The sequence below is a fragment of the Betta splendens genome, chromosome 1, assembly GCF_900634795.4.
Source record: "Betta splendens chromosome 1, fBetSpl5.4, whole genome shotgun sequence".
NCBI lineage: Eukaryota > Metazoa > Chordata > Actinopteri > Anabantiformes > Osphronemidae > Betta > Betta splendens.
The window spans coordinates 9,951,085-9,963,215 of NC_040881.3; the positions used below are offsets into that span (position 1 = coordinate 9,951,085).

Below are 12,131 nucleotides of genomic sequence, written 5' to 3' on the forward strand. Positions count from 1 at the left end.
TTCATCTATTGTGTTTTGTTTCACCGTTACAAACATCTCAGTGGATTTCTGGACAGACACAAGTATCAGCCCGTTAAAGAGAGAACAAGAAGAAACAGGATGGAACAGCAGGAGAGATACGAGGGTCAAAGCTTTTACTTTCAGGTCATATACACTCACACGTGCACAGAGGAGGAGACAAAGCAAGCACACACGCACACACACACACACACACACACACACACACACACACACACACACACACACACACACACACACACGCACATCCCTAACCCGTTCCTGCTGATTCAATCATAGGCCGGGCGCAGGACGGCTTAGGTGCACGACAGTGTGGGAATTGCACAATCATCAGAACAAATCCAAGCAAACAGATCCCAGCTCTCATCAGGCCAGACAGTTGTCTCAGCGTGGCAGGTCAGGGGCAGCAGACTCTTGGGGCGAGTACTGATACACCGAATTCAAACCGCTGGCCTGAATATCAATTGTGCTTTACTTCTCTCCCACTGTATTATCCTCAGTAATAGCAAAGAGGAAACGAGCCTTCTGATTATAAATTATACCTGTACATTTACACAACAGGCAGCTCTGTGCACTTCAGATGCACGTAAACCATAAAGGCTGCTCTCTGCTTTACTCATCATCATGGATGAGGAAGGAGCTTTGTGCTTTGTTGCTTTTCCCAAGGCTTCTGCTATTTTTAACAATAAGCGTCAATCCTTGTCATTAGTGCAGACGCCCTGAAATATCTCAACTAATATCTGAAGAAACACCAGCAGCTCCGTGCAGATCTTCAACCTTGGTTAATTCTTCAGTCCACTCAGTGTGAAGCTCTGACCTCACGCTCTTCACATCTACTGTTTTTGGTAAAATGCATGGCTGGATTGCCATCAATCCTAGTAACAATGCTCACGTTTTATATTCGTACCATGTATACAATATACATAGATGTTCTGCCCTGAAATGGAGCGCAGATATTCAGGCTCTGCTGTTTGTTCAGTCCAACTTTGTGCTGTTGTTGACCAGCTGTGCAAAGGTGAGGAAAGAGGCCTCCAGCTTTTTTCGTTCATTCACTTACACAAGTGTGCGGATCCTGAACGCCTTAAAAGAGACACAATCTGGAAACATTTTGAAAGCCAGCCGTTAGCATCTTTGTTTGGCTAGCTGTAGCGTGCAGGGCCCTTTGTTTATCCCCCACAGCCTTTTCTGACTTTCTTCCAATTTCTCTTATTTTGTTTCTCCGAAATTTTCGGTGCTCCCGAAAGCCGACTGCAGCGCAGGTCTCGAAAGCCTATCGAGGTTTCAGAAAACCATGAGGAATCCAAATTAAGATAGCTGAAAGAAATACATAGGTAGCGCCGTGTGCACGGTGTCGCCATAGCTCCCGCTAACGCTTTCTCCTAATTCTGTAATGAGCTGGCGTAGGCGGATAATGGCCTTAAGAGCGCAGCGAACAAAAAGCCCGACTACTCCACAGTGATAGAGCTGCGTGACCTGTTGACCCACAATAGCAATGCTGACCTTTCCTTCACAGGGCTTTAATTCCACAAAGTGGTCTCTTTGACGCGGGGATCAAAACCGAGGCCTCCCGCTCGGGCTTTTGTTAAAATCTCCCAAAAGTGCCTAAATGAAGAAATAGTTTAACACTTAAGGCTAAATTCTCATTCAGGGACCTGTGCGGCATCTGCTCTCACACCCGCATAAAGGCTGCTTCACACACACACACACACATACATACACACACAATACTGTAGATCCATAGCGCTAGCACATGCACAGACCATCATAAAATCTATACATTGATTGATGGCGCGCACATCTGCTGCACGCAGCTTTGAACATCATACATCTCTCATCTCCTTCCACATGCTCATCGACCCCGTGTCCCAGCTGTCATTCACATGTGGCTGCGATGCCCTATGTCGACTTTTGTCAACATCTGTACTAAGATGTTTCTGAGTGTGTGAGATCCTTTTGTTTTTATTCAAGCTGTACGTAGCGTCTTACCATCAATAACTATTTGTTTCTTGTCACCAAAGGTAAAATATAAAATCATCCAGAAACAGGATCACAGACTCGCTGTGTCGAAGAATGTGGTTTGAATAGGACCACTTCTTATGAGAGGGTGGTTTCATCATACTTCTCAAGGCCAAGAATTAAACACTTACTTTTAAATAATGTTTTTCTTCCACAAATCGCAGTCATTGCACTTTTAACCCGGGCTGAATAAAACTGTTCCTTGTGTCTAATAATGCCTCCGTCATCGCTCTCGTCCTACAGTATAGCTGGATAACAAATGGTTCAGGTTTGCTGGTGTGCATATGAGCACACATGCCTTCATCAGTGTGTATGTGTATGTGTGTGTGTGTGTGTGTGTGGTGTGTGTGTGTGTGTGTGTGCTGCAGCTCCGGCTTTGGGGGCTTCACGCTGGTGGAGGCCTGTGGGTCCAACATCTGCTCACCACTGGTGGGAGACGAGCAGGAAAACCCGCAGTCCCCGACTTACTCCTCTCATCTTCCATCAACTCCCACCACGGCCTCTCCTTCCATCTTCTTATCCCATCTCTCTCTCTCTGTCTCTCACTCTCTCTCTCTTCTCCTTTAATCTCCCATTTCTCGCGCCACCCAGTGCCGTGTGTCACGTCCAGCTTTTCCCTCCTTATCGCTTCTTTGCTCGTGAGCCGCTAAACTGTTCAGTGATATTTTTGTCTTATGAAGCCATGAAGAAAAAAGGTTGGAACAAGGCTTTAAAAATCAAAACAGCTTCAAGAATTACAGAGAGCAGATGACCTCAAATGTAATAAGAAGTCATGGATTGGCTTTTAATGGCTCTAAATTCTCTATGAATATTAAAAAGATTTCTTAGAGTGTGCATATGAAGAGATACATCATTGTAACTGCTGCCAAAGTAGTTTTAAACATTTTCAATGGAAAGACACTTCAGACTCTAGATTCTAGAAAATTTTAAAATTCTACATTTTGAAATCCGCGATACGATACAAAAAGCGATAAATGAAGCGTCCAAATGACAATACTGCTTTGGATCCTAAGTGTCTTTCACCCCCTTTGGACTCATTATCAGGCAGGAGGAACAGACATTTCCACGCGGTCATCTGTTAAACACTCCCCCAGCCAGGAAGGAAAGGTCAGGGAGTCGCTGATAACATTTATTGTTGATGGCAAAACAACAGACACCAGTCTAAATCCACATTTAAGATGCAGAATTTCATCTCGCTTTTATGCTGGAAAGTCATCTGAGATTTCATTTTCTGTTTGGAAACGGCAAGCAGCTTGGCTGAGCCGACGGAAGCGTCAATCCAAGCGAATGCTCCAGCGTCCATCTGGCTCCCGGTCAGCTGGTACCACATGTCTGCTGTGATTTTGTTTTTAAATAACCGGGCTGGACTCAAACGTCGGACTTGCATTTTTATACAGTGCACATGAGCGTTGGTTTCCAATACGACCGGAACCTTTAGCGCTGCTAAAGCGCTTTAGTGCCACATATAGCGTACGTAGGCTAGCAGTCCAGGTGGCCGCCGCGATTCAAAGCGCTCCTGAATTGAGACTTTTTGCCAGCACCAGACACTTTTCCTGCCCACATATTCATTACATGTCACGCTTTAACTTGGACTGTCCAAACTCACAGAAAACAACACCTCAGACCTCAGGAGTCACGCCTACAGACATCATGGCTCCCAGCTGGCACATGTGCATTAAACATACAGCTTAGTGTACCTTCGGTGGGACTGAGGGAAGCTTCTGTCTGCGCTGTTTGAGCAGAGGATTTTTGTGTTGATGAGGAATGTGCCTTGATCCAATCCAGAATTGTGCACATTTTCAGCAAAAAGCTTCTTTTCAGCAGATTCACGTAATTCAGGCTGAAGTGAACTTTGATGTGCAAATGTTCAGTGTTTACAGAGGAAGCCCTGTGTCAAATAATTCACCTTTTAAGTCCTCACATGGATTATGAGCGGCTTAAAAAAGAAACAATTTTACATAATATGTCTCTTCAAATAAGCAGGTGCACTTTTTGTCCTAAACTTATTGACGAGCTTGTCGCATCAGGGAGGGAAAACCCAATACAGTGTTCCAAGGTGGCATTCAATCCCATGGAAGAGTAATGTTACTGTTAAAAAGTTGAAGCCATTTCACATTATGGGTGTTAAAACCTGTAATTTCACACTGTCGTCTGAAAGCTTTTATTTACGATCATGAAATTTTTAGGAGAAATCCAGCCTTGAAGCTTTGGCATAATTAGCCCTGAGGACAATCAGGGGAGTTTATAGCTCTCCATTTACTGTTAAAATGCACATTCAGAGGGGGAAATACACAGCGTACTGCAAGAAGACACGCACAGGGACACACCGTGCATAAAATTTAGTATAACCTGCACAGATGGCCATGCACAAATCTCTCTCCGTCTCCCTCTCTTGTTATCCATCCCTGCTGCCCCGCGTGCTTCACTCTAGCGCTACCTCTCCTCTCTGGCTGCATCCATCCCTCTGCAGCACCACCAACATTAATGTCTTAAAGAGGGAAGGAGCGATGATCCAACTAGACAGAGAGAGAGAGAGAGAGCAGGTAAGAAGGACTGAACGCCCACAGTACATGCATACATAAAGGCACCAGCACAGGCTGAGATACCGACGCCCACGTCCCATCTGTCACACGAGAACCTTACATCGATAAGGACATTTTTCTCTTGACGTGGCACTTTTCATTATCCTTTACAGGAAAAGCTGCAGCGTAGACACGCACGCGTGCGCGCGACAACGACGCAAAATAATGAAAGCAGAATGGATCAGTGCGGCCAGAAGCTGTGGGACTGCTTCTAAAGGATTCACTGAGCTAATGTGAGTGTCCAAACGCTGCGGATGTGAGGATGAGAGGTCAGTGTTTGGCCAAAGGAGCTAATAGCTAATAGCTAATACACTGGAGTCACAGGGCTCGAATGGCTCAGTGCAACAAGCTCACATAAGTCACTAATAAAAAAAAAATGGTGACAAAGAACTGTTCAAATTAATCTTTTCATTTTGGTCTAAAAGACAAAATCACAAAGAGAAAGCTTGACAACAAGTCTCAAAAAAATGAAACACCACAGTTTGAGCTATTTTGAGTGTTTTAATCACTCACAGGCAAATGAAGATAATCTGCCACTTGTCCCTTTTCCACAGCACGATTATGTCCACTGCACCTAGAAGTGTCCATGAATAACACAGTTATGGACCCAGTGTACTGTATTACATAAACCCTCATTATTGCTGTAACTTTATAAAAAAAAGTTCTTTTAGTCACCTGACAACGTGTTTGTTCCTGCTGTACCTGTGTGAGTGCGCGGAGGCCGTTTACCTGGACTGGGGCACGTTCGACAAGAAATAAAAATAGTGGGAGGAGAGGAAGGAGGAGTGATGGAGAGAGAAAGAGAAGCGGCACCCACGCTGCACCTCATTAAACTTCTGAAACAGAAGGTTCAAAATCAGGAAGAAATTAGAATATTCACAGCTTCGTTCCCGCAAATTTGGTGTTGTTTTATATATTTATAAGCCTAATGTGTGACAAAAGGCACAAATGTGAGGAAAGCAGCCTTTTATTTTGTTAGTGTCCCCCGCTGCTACCTGGAGCTGGAGTCTTTCCATGTCAGCGGCACTGAAGCGTGTTTCTGACTCGCCTGTGTTCAGGCTACTGCGTTCGGGCAGAATTTGCATGTTGTTACGCAGCTTTCTTGAACGACGCGCGAGCGCTGTGATGTCATGCGACTCGTCGACGTCGCGTGACGCCGTGTGTTTTCAGCAGCTGGTCGGAAGGAGCCTCTTCCTCACACACACACACACACACACACACACACACACACACACACACACACACACACACACACACACACACACACACACACACACACACACACACTCCCAGCATCTCCAAAGAGTTCAAGCTACAAGAACTTGGATCCCATACGAGGGGCGGTGGGAGAGTCAAAAACCAAAGGGAGATTGAATCAAAGTGAAAAGGGGGAAAAAGCTCTTTGCTCCAGAGTGATTCTCTTTTCTCCCCTTTTCCGCTTCCTCTCCTCAGCCTTTTCTTCCCTCTCTGTACTCTCTCTCTCCTCCGTTCTCTTCCCATCCACTTCCATCTCTTTATATCTTGTCGTCCTATTTCCAGCGCCTCTCGTTGCCTTTTTCACCTCCACCCGCTGCCTATATGCTTTCACCTTGCTCTTTATTTAGGGGATACTCACACATGCAGCTCCTCAGACAGATATTCTGTTTACCTCTGGATTCTGCCAGATTTAGCCGCTTCTCCTCCCCGCTCTCCGCTTCCTCCATTTCTCAGCCTAATGCGACAAACGTGAACACACAGAGGGAGAACTTTGCCACAGCCAGATGTCATCCATTTTACATCTGCCACCGTCGCCCACCGCTTCATAATATGTATGTGTGTGTCCTCTCTAGTTCGCCCATTTGTTTCACTGGCTGCCAAACATTTCTCTGAACACACACACACACACACACACACACACACACACACACACACACACACACACACACACACACACACACACACACACACCTGAACCTGTCCCAGTTTCCCGCATAGAGATAATGTACACACACTGAAATGCACATACGAGCTGATGTGTTTTTTAAGGGATCGGCCACAGAAGGGCACAAGGCACCTGTAGATATGAAAAAAAAACAAGCCAAACTCCCAGAACTTGTCAAAGTAAGAGCTGCGAGGTGTTCAGGGTTTCTAGATATCTACTCCAGTTACTGCCTGGGTCGTCTGCCGCTCTCACCGTTATCACCATTAGTGCACACACACACACACGCACACACACACACACACACACACACACACACACGCACACACACACACACACACACACACACACACACACACACACACACACACACACACCTCCTCACACTCACATGTGCTTATTTTCCTACATACCATCCCAGCTATAGCCCCAAGCGTAACTCATTACAGGTCTGATTCAGTGCAACATTGGCCACACAGGGATGTAATGGCCAAGGGGGGCCATTAATGTAATCACACTACTTGTTTTCCTCCACAGCAGCAGCAGCAGCAGCGTGAGCCCTTTCACTTCCGGTAATTACACACATTTCTGTTAAATGAAAATCTTTCTGTCAATATCAGTGAAGATGTTTGTTTTTTTTCAAACTTGCCCCATTGTTCTCACCGGTATCAGCTTCTGACAGGTAGACCAGCAGTAAAAGAGACAGGATGCGGTGTCAGTGTGTCCAGTATGATCACTATGACTGCTCCTAATAAGTGATTAGGAAGTAATATTACACTAGTTAGGATAAAATAAGAAAAATATTGACATTCCAGCCGTCGTTCTGGCTCCAGGACACATGAAACACCTCGATAGCTCCTTCACCTCCGGGCTCATCTCACTGATTGGTTGCAGGGAGTCCACCCACTGAATGGCAGACATGCACTGACTGTCCCCGGTCTGATGGACATGCTGGATGTGCCGGCGGTTTCCTTTACCTCCGATCACCCGTCCATCTGTGTGAGTGAAGTGAAGGAAACAGTAATAGAAATGCACGGCACTGAGTGAGTAACTGATTTCACTTACGCACTTAGCATGTAACTGAATATTGCATTTTCCTTGTGTGTCAGGCTCAAAGGACGACATCAGCATGTTTCCTTTTTTAAATCTACTGTTAGACAAAGACCGGCCTCGGTTACACGCAGCAGATGAACTCATCTGAATCCATCTCATACAGAGTCCTCAGATTCAGATGTAAAAGCCCCACAAAGGTTCCAGGTGAGATAATTAAAGAATAATTCACAATTGAAGCGTTACTTCGCTTGACATGACTCTCCCAGCCGCCCCAAATCTTATTTGGATTGCAGCTTGATGGGAGTTTAATGGCGTTAATAGTTTCATACCGAGCGCCTGAAAAACCAATGGTTTGAAAAGTTGTCTGCTGCCTCGGCTGCACTTGTCTGGGTTGGCATCCTCTCGGTGCGGCGGATTCTTGGAGAGGGACCCGCGCGGTTTGGTGGAAAACACTGACAGGCTCCTGGTTCCCAGCGAGTGGGATCCTTGGCAGCGTAGCCGGCGATAGCGCACAATAAACAATTAAAGTTCACTTGTTAACATTTGCGAAGGGAGCCCTCGCGGCGCTAGTTCGCAAAACAAGTGAACTGAGAGATAAGTTCCATTTGTTTGATGCCTCCGTAATTACCTCTCCTGCTTTTGTTTGTTTGCAGTTTTGGATATTTATTCGCGTGGCCGCTCGACAGAATATGGCGAAAAGGCCAAATGCTTCGCAATGTGCAAACAGGTATCTTTGCTCCTTTTTACCTGGACCTAAACCTGCCTTCGTATGGAATTCAATAGTGTCAGGCTTTCAATGTAATGACAAGGAGGCTCATTTTAATTTTGATATGAACCCTAAACAGGCCTTTGTGACTGTTGCTAAAGGTTAGCGACCGTGAGCAGCTGCAGAGTTTGCACCTGCACACGCCCTGAAAATGTAAAGGTGCTAATGACAGAACCATATGCTGCATTAAAATCGCTCTGATGAAGGAGACAATGAGAAGCCACAAATTGCTGCACAGCCACAGATGTGACAAAAATAAAAAAAAAAATCTTTCAAGTCCGACTGCGAGCACCTGTTTTCATATGCATCTCCACATAACGGAACTGTAGCAACATGTGGGAGTCTGATTGTAACCATGGAGATGGACTGACCCTATCAAAAGCAGCCATAACCTTCTCCAGCCAAGCCGAGCCGGCCAAGAATAATAATATCATTGATCCCAGGCCTGCATCCTGACGGAGGCTCTGACCCGCGCGACCCGTTCACAGAAACACAGGCATCAAAGACACACACTGGTTAAATGTATATGCAGACGGGAAGAGGCAAAAACGTCTACCAGCGTATGTGTGTTTATTTGTCGGCCGTAGCATGGAAAAAACACACCCCAACACTTGCACCTGACCTTCAGTGTTATTAAGGAGCCTTCCTGACACTCGCACAGCTCTTTCCTGAAGAAAGCAATTCATCCATTTTCCAATAACTTACCACCCAAGGCAATTATGTCTGTTTTTCTGCCACCTCTCTGCTTCTCAATAAAGTGCTCATAAATGGGGAGGGCAAAGATGTGAATCAAGGAAGTGATTTTGAAAAGATTGCCGGGTGTGTGAGGAAATGAGACGGTGAGAGCGCTGGCGTGTGGGAGAGAGAGAGAGAGAGAGAGGGGGAGAGAGAGAGAGAGGGGGGGAGAGAGAGAGATGTGCGAAGATAGCAAAAGTGAAAGTGATATTAAAAAGCAGGAGTTAAAAAGGAGAGCGCGAGGCTGAGAGGAGGCTTGGTGGGAGCATGATGTGTCTGAGGCGCGCGGAGTGGGTGCAGCAACGCCGAGTCAAAGGGGGGGCGAGGCGCATTTAAAGTGATTTCAATAATAGCGTCATTAGGTCACAACGTATGAGCAAAGGCTTTACGCCAGACTCCATTCAAACCACTCAATGCACCTCTCATGGCGAATAAACGATAAGCTATTCAAGTCATTCTGTTTTACTCTACAGCACAAGGAGATATATGTTTATAATGAATCCAAAGGATCAGATCACATACATATATATATGCTTCCTTATAGCCTCTCCTATTTATAACATTAGAGCGAAAATGGGAGAAATTAGGATAATTTTATCAAGTGGCTATGAAGAAAAAAGATGGTTATAAAAAGTGTGTTGCTCGATTTATTCAATTACTCTTAATTAAGCAGTTTAATCATTTATATGGTTAATGGCTATTGAAAAGGAAAAGGTGCTTCTTCATTCTGTGAAGGTGGAAGGTGGGATCATTGTTCTCACCCCAACGTTCCCAGAAACAAGCGGCTGAGGCTCAGTTCCCGTCAATCTGCACATCTCAGTGCACGTAATCTGCAAGCACACACACACACACACACACGCACGCACGCACGCACGCACACACACACACACACACACACACACACACACACACCTAGCATCATTTACGTTTGCTGCGACTCCGCTGTGTTCAGTGCATAGAATGGGATCAGCTGCCACATGCGTTCACTGCTGACTATTAAACCATATCGATTCATGTGGGGGCTGTGTTTAATTATAATTTATTAATAAATGCAGTGAAATATGTTACTACGCATTTTATTCAGTTGGCTTTTAAACTGTGCAATTAAAACCCTGCTGGCAGAGAATTTAATAAATTATAATTCCATGTGCCTCTTAATATTTTCACTTGCTCCATGTTTTGAACGCGGCCCTTATTTGCTCGTGGACATTGGGGCCTTGGTTATTGGATATCAGAGTCTGATTGGACTCAAGCCGTGAACTCTCTGACCTCTAAATGCGCTCGAAGGCTTTGAGGTTTCACATTTGAGAGCATGTTAGAGTCATGTTGTATTCCGTCCAGTCCGAATGTGTCTTTCTGTCATTTAGGGTCCTGTGATATGCATTAGATGTTAAGTCAATGACTCCTAGCGACACAGGACATCCGACTATTTTCTACTGAGAGAATGGCCAAACTGTTTCCCTTCCTCCGAGACCACGGCTGCAGTTTGTCTGCTCCAATGCAAGACAATGCAAGAACTGTATTACATCACACCATTACATAGTTTACATATCACTTTTATAATCTGATAAAACACTGATAATACTTATGCATTTGATCCAGAATAGATTCTGACCATATCATGTGTAACATGTTGCACCATGGGCTGAAAATGTCCTTTATTTTGTTAAATGTGCAGTAAGAGACGTAATTAATGCCACAATCCACGCATCCATTCATCCCGGCGTCTCGTTTTCACATTAGCGCGCTCCTCCTGCTGCGTCCCAGCGCTGCACATGTCTCATGGCGGGTGTCACCTCCTTCACTGACAGTGGCGTGACTTGTTTACAGGTGGAGCTTCCTCCAGAGAGACTAATAATAACCACGACTGAGATATCAGTGCTGCCTACGCCGTGCGCTCAGTCAGGAAGAGCGAGGGGGAACGACAGAGGCGCTTGAGCGGCGCTAACTTTGCAACATGAGACCGGAAGGAGAGCGGAAAAGAAGGCGTAGAAAGAAGGAAGATGCGCTTTAAAAAGCATCTACTACAATGAAAATGAAATGTGATCTTCACATAATACACATTTATTGTCATTAGATCCGCTGTTTTAATCAAAAGTGAAATCAAATGGCATTTTGAGCTCATAAACACATACGCCACAGGTCCACAGGTTTGCAGGTGCAGACATTTATATTCAATATTTTCCATGGATTCCTTCGACTGGATATTATTTTTTGCTCACACACCTTTAGGTCCCATCACACTGTCATCCACCGCTGCCAACGTGCCTGGTGCTGGGACTTATCTGGACTGATGCTCGAGTGTGTGTGTGTGTGTGTGTGTGTGTGTGTGTGTGTGTGTGTGTGTGTGTGTGTGTGTGTGTGTGTGTGTGTGTGTGTGTGTGTGTGTGTGTGTGTGTGTGTGTGATGACAGAAACTCAGAGAGGAGGATGGAACTCAAGATATAATAATCTAATTATTTAGATAAATATTTCCATGATCCCAATTAGTGACTTGCTGCACCAATAGTTTTTCGGTGGAACATAATAATAAAATATTCAAGCGCATGGGGGGGGGTCGACAAATGTGTTGTTTGCGTGGCTGTTACTGCTGAAATCCATCTGGTTCATAAACGTTTATTCCAAATAAATATTTGTGCTGGAATTGAATTTTTGCAGATACTGTATATATTGTGCTCACTGTGTAGTATAAGCGTCTCCCATTAAACTTGCCAGGAGATACTGGACCACAGAGAATATGAATCCTCTACACTTTTCCAAAGGGATAGTCGTCACCTAGCATCCAGCCCAAACAGCCTATTAAGTTTCCTGTTTGGCTTATTAAACCAATGAAGAGAGAGGAGGTATGAGAAGTACTGTATCTGATTGTGCTTCATTATACAGCAGGTTTTCCATTCTGGTCCGCGAGGAGGATTATGAGAGAAAGCGGGGAAAGCGAATGTGTGCCAGCTGATATTAAGGGAATTCCTGAATAAATGAATCGCAAGAACACACCGACGCACAAACAAATGGACGACGCGCCCCGACTGTTCCCATGGCATCCG

The 12,131-nt window shown here is 45.1% G+C and overlaps 1 long non-coding RNA gene across 1 annotated transcript; it reads left to right on the forward strand.

Annotated features, from left to right (window-relative positions):
* Positions 1 to 7,192: 7,192 nt before the first annotated feature.
* LOC114863783 (uncharacterized) lies at positions 7,193 to 8,843 on the forward strand. The gene is made up of 3 exons (XR_003787161.3): positions 7,193 to 7,533; positions 7,644 to 7,791; positions 8,241 to 8,843. It is a non-coding gene; the product is annotated as an uncharacterized LOC114863783 (long non-coding RNA).
* Positions 8,844 to 12,131: the final 3,288 nt, after the last annotated feature.